This window comes from Corvus moneduloides, chromosome 1, assembly GCF_009650955.1.
Source record: "Corvus moneduloides isolate bCorMon1 chromosome 1, bCorMon1.pri, whole genome shotgun sequence".
Lineage (NCBI taxonomy): Eukaryota > Metazoa > Chordata > Aves > Passeriformes > Corvidae > Corvus > Corvus moneduloides.
This window is the reverse complement of record NC_045476.1, coordinates 157,118,317-157,124,042: the sequence shown is the minus strand read 5'-3', so window position 1 is coordinate 157,124,042 and position 5,726 is coordinate 157,118,317.

Sequence of the window (5,726 nt, the reverse complement as noted above, 5' to 3'; positions counted from 1 at the left end):
CCAGATCCAAACTTTTCAGATGCTGCAGTTAACCTGCCACAGTCCCGATGGAAAAGTCCTTCACAACTTAATAGGAAATTCTAGCCTTGTTAATGCCTATTTTAGGGCTTTTTAATATTTTTAATTTAACAGGAAATTGCATATAAAACACTGTAGAATAGACAGGAAATCTGCTGAATTTCAGGGGGAGTTCTGATTTTTTTTACAGTTCCCTATCCTTGAAGATCCTCATGATTTCACCAATGTTAAATTCTGCAGGACTTTTCCACAGAGGAAATCTGTCATTTATTTTCTTTACAGTTTCAACTGAGCAAATACAGACAAATAAAGTTTACTGTGGCACAAGGGAGGCTTGAATCTGAAGTCACTTTTCAACCAATACCTGGAGCTGTGAGTGGATATCTCATGCTCAACAGCTGACTATGTTGTTTGAAAAATCCTGTTACATGAGCAAATAAGAGGAAAATATCCTGGCTCAAAGCTCTTCACTTTTGCAAAATTTCTTTTTTTTTTCATTTCTTCCTCTATCTACCTTGATTTTAAGAGACTGACTCACAAAAAGTGTGCTTTTCCTAGTCAAGAGAGAGCTGTATCCTCAGAATTATCACATCTAATCTAAACTGAATCTTGATCCATGTGTTTCCTCAAGCTCCAGACTGCTTGAGATTCCAGGGCTGTAATTCAGACAAAATCTTCCCGGTGAAGATTAATTACATCTGGGTTTCCCTGCAGCTTCAGAGACCCAAAAGGCTGCAGAGAGACCAGCAGAGATCTGATTTTTAAATGAAGAAAGACCCACTGGTGCACAGACATCTTTATATACCCAGTTTGTATCTTGCATATGCAAGAACAGGATGATTGAGTATTTGTATAGGTCTTTGTCTAATTGGGAGACTAATTATTCAGGTACAGATTTACAAAAAGAAAGAAAGAGGGGTGAAAAAAGGTAGAAGAGTAGATTATCAGTTTCATCTACCCAATCCATGCTCCTCCATCCCAAACACCTACAGAGTCTTCTTCCCTTCCCAGGGCTCCATCCACTCCTGCCATTTGGGCACATCTTTATGCACCACGGTGCTTGCTTTAGAATCACGAATCCATTACGTTTAGAAAAGACATTTAATATCATCAGGTCCAACCATCAGCCTAGAACCACTGACATGTTCATCATTAAATCATGGCATTTAGTGTCATATCCATACTTTTTGAACACTTCCAGGGATGGTGACTTCACCACTTCCCTCAGCAGTCTGTTCCAATGCTTTACAACCCTTTCTTGTGAAAAATTTTTTGCTTAATATCTAATTAAATCTCTTCTGGTGTAACTGGAGGCTATTTACTCTCATACCTTTCCTTGCTGTGTTATACAAGGTGAAACACCCATGTGCTATCTGGATGCATTCAGCATTGAAATTTGAGCCATACTATCAAAGCTGATTGATAGTGATAAATAACATAAAAATCAAGAGGAGATTTTATGCTTTGAGTTATCACAGTAGTGCAGAGAACCCTCCACAATTTTTGAAGTGGTTGCTGCAAAAATGCATGTTTTGATTCAGTGCCCTGGAAATCTCATATCTGCAGCTAATATTTCTTTTCCAGTTATTGCTATGATTGGATAAAAGATATTTTAATATCTTTGTGCTAAGAGTTCTATCTAGAGAGAGAGAGAGGTATTTCTACTGCACTGCAAGACCATTACATTTATTTGCACAATTCACTTAACTCTAGTCCATGATATCACCAGAAGCTCTTGATGGAATTATGGTTTCATAATTATAGCTTTATACATTATAGTCCTTAATAGCCTTAGGGCTGGATTCTCACTTGCAATAAATTATCAGGGCTTCATTGATTTTATTGAAGTATATGGAGGAATGTCAACTTACACCAGCTGAAACCTGAGGTGAGATCTTCACCCTTGAAGTCATCAGGAGTTCTGCCATCAGCTTAAAGGCAGCCAGAAATTAACCCTTACTTCTCATTTTTCTTCGCCACTCTGCTACCATGAACTGCATCAAGACAATAAATTGTTGAAGCTAATGCTGTCACAAACTGAGATGCTGCTAATGATCAAAATCTATCATTATCACTCATATTCTAAAAGGTTGGGCACTAAAAGGTTTGATTCCCTACCAATCTGCACCTTAGGTTCCCTTTGTACAGACCAATACAGCAACCCACCCCCAACTCCTGCAAAATCCTAATGCATTTTTATGGAGGTTCTTAAATATGCACACATAAAGTTTCAGAGTATGTCACTGTGCACTCTCAGCTAATTTACTGTTCATATATGAGCCTCTGTGAAAGGAACAGATAAATAACAAGAAGATATCCAGCATTTCAAATGGTCAGCAAATGGATGGATGGGTTCACATGGGCTTCTCTGGTAACCGCCACAGCTTCCTGCCAAAAAGCCAGACAGTGGAAGAGGAGGTTAAAATACTGAGTGTGGGGAAACGCATTGCACTGCGGGAAACAAATATATAACATTCATATGTAAGTAGTGAAAATCACTCACTGCCATAGGTCAGATCTGACCTAGTATTGATCACTTGGGGTGGATGCAACAATCAGTCACTTAAGAATAACTACAATATGCTGTCAAGTCTTTCCCATTAAAATAACATATACAGCATCAATGTATTTTAATGATAACAATATTTTTTGTGGGCTTAAATTTGGCTATTTGTATCTTCAGTTATGGAAACAGAGCTACTGAAATTTTCAGTCCATAACAGCCATTGGGTTTTTTTGGCAGCTAAAATGTGGATGTCTGTGCCTTGCCCAAAGTCAGCTTTGGCAGGTACATCAGACATCACCAGGTCCTAAGTCTGAGCAGTGAACTTTTGATTACAGCTTATTGCCCTCCAAATCTAATTCCTTTAAAAATCAAAACAGATCCTCCAGAGGAGGATTATTAGGGGTCTGCTAAGGATAGAACAGCACAGGCCCAAATTTACCAACAGATGAGATGGCTGTGGCGTAGGCGAAAGAAGACATAAAATGTTTATCCCTTTAAGCCACAGAGACTGATGAAGGGTAAGCTGGAGGGAATGCTCTCTGGAGACCTCTCCTGCACTGCACTGCTCCAGTTTTGCTTTCCTCTCTGCTTATGGTTGTAACTGTATTATTTGTCCTTCCACTAAGATAAACATAACATTCCCACATTTGAATCCGTTATGACAAATTTACTGGGTTCACTCAGAAAAAAGTTATCTGTTGCTTCTTCATAGCCCCACCACAGAAAGGTAAGAGTGGGCTGGTGAAAACACTGAGCTTCTCATAACTAGAGAATCATGGCCAAGGGACAGGCAGGTGACGAGGAAGCTCCTGCTCCAGTGTGGGCTGTGCTCTCCCCAGGAGCCTGTGGCATCTGGAGCACCCTTTCAGCTCTGATATATCAAAGGTGACATTTGGGAAGAAGGACCATGACAAACAAAAAGCAACTACAGAAAGTCAAGAAAATGGAAGCCAAACCATTTCCAAGGAGCAGATAACTGAGAAGTTAGAAACACTTGGCCAGATACTTAGAAGTGGACAATTTAGCTTAGAGGATAATGCACTGATGCCACAAGCTACCCTGAAAGGGTAGAGTGTCTGTCACAATGGGCAGTTGGAATTCTTTCAGGTCCACTGCAGCACAAAATGTGGTGGCAGGGAGGAGCCCACTCCAGCACGAACTCCTGAACCCACATGCTTTCATGTTAACTCAGCCCTAAATATAACATGCTCTATCAAATGCAAATTGATAAAGTCAGTCCAGGGTTTCTTCTCCTCTGCTGCCGCTTGAAGAATGCTGTAAGCAGTTTCATCTCAGTCATTCAGTGCTAACAGATGCTCTGCTCCTTGCACTGATGGAGAAAAGGGAAGTTTTCACATAGGGAACACAGTTACTCCAAACTACCTGCAAGGCAGTGATGAATACAGCCCATGGGACCACATTTTTGTGGGTACAGCACATTAACAGAGCGTTAACCAGGAGAACGTTAATTACACATTGTCGCTGCTGCTCACCCAAAAGGAATTCAGACTGGCAAAACATGTTCGTAAAAAAGAAGGCATTTGGAACAAATCAATGTGTGTGTGACATAAAAATGCCTACGAAGGGTCTGCAAGTCTTGCATCTGCCTCTCAAGGTCTCCCCAGCACCATCAAACACACCCTCAGATGATGGTCCAGTGACTCTGCGCTCCACTTAATGAGCACTGACAGGGAGATCAGAACAAAACCTAAAATACCCTCTGGTAACATTTCCACATATAAAACCTCCTTTTCTAGGGAGTTTTGAGCTCATTTTTTTAATCTTAGTAATCCTGTTTTAAGACAGACTTCAACATTCCAGTGACCGAGGGCCAAAACATCTGGGTCTCTGAGGTTAGAATGTGCTGTGAGGACACAGCTTCCTGATTCTCTGCCCAGTTTCATCTCCAGAGTCTCCCAATCTGCTGAAATCCACATTTTCCCCAGGGCCCACAAACCAGATGGGGACAAACCAGCACAGCACACCCCGGGCACTCAGCACAGCACACTCAGCACTCAGCCATCAACCCTTGGAGAAGGAGACCAGGAGATCCATTCTGCCACGTCTGTGACTGCTGGAGAAGACACAGTGTAGAGAAGAAAGTCCCAAAGTGTCAAGTCAATTCCTCTCACCTACAGACGATTTGGTTTCTACTCAGACCAGTTTAATGGAGTCCTGATTGTCCATCTTCAGGGCAGTGTGAATGAAAGCATACCTGCCAGTGCCATCACTACCAAATCACTGTTCAGAAGAGCAAAGTGACCTGGATTTTAAAATCTATACAAGAGCTGCATTCAACAGCTGGTTCTGTTAGTGAAGCACTCTCCTGTTAATGTATGCATACGCACGGGGCAAAGCCTGGTGCGAGCGTGCGACTTTGGGTTAAAGGCACCATTGCTTTATAAATTGTGCACAATCATCCGTAATCTTTGCAAAATACAAAATACAGTTTGCTCTCTGTTGCCTGTTCTGCACAGTCCTTTCATTACAGAAACATCTGTTAGAAGTGCTTTAGCTGACAGCTCGTCAGAGTTTCCATTATAAACCCCTATATTCAAGGGGTTACTGCAACTGAGCCATAAAAAGTTGCTCCAGGCTCAAACTTGGCATAAAAGGTCTCCAGTGGGAGAATTATTTTTTTTTCTAAGCCCAAAATGTTAAAATACATGCAGTTAAACAAAAGAAATTCACTTTCCCTCAGACTGCCTCTCCTGATTCGATATGTGTTAGACTTACTTACATGTAACATTACTAACATTGTGCATGAGCCTTCAAAAGCAAACTATTGATTAATTAATTCATTAAGCGATTTGTTAAAATAAAGTAACTAACTTCACAGTCTTACTGATTCATTTAAAATATAAGTGGCCAGATGATTTCAGACAGAAAAGCAGCTACCACTTAGAAAATAAAATACTCATCCATATAAAAATCAAGGGGGAGGAAAGTACTTTTAGGTCATATTTTCATCCCCAGCTTTAACTAACTTTCCTCTTGCAGACAATGGATTTACCCTTGGGCTGGCAGTGGGATCTAATGACCAAAATGACCCGAGGGCAAGTAGAGAAGCTATTTTTCTTTCAGAGGCAGCCTGCTCTAGCAGGATGGTAGAGATTAGCAGAAAGATGTTAAGTAGGAGGAAATATGCTTGTTTAGAGAAGATAAGCGGGGAAGGGTGGGTGTGCGCGCATGTGTGCTTCTC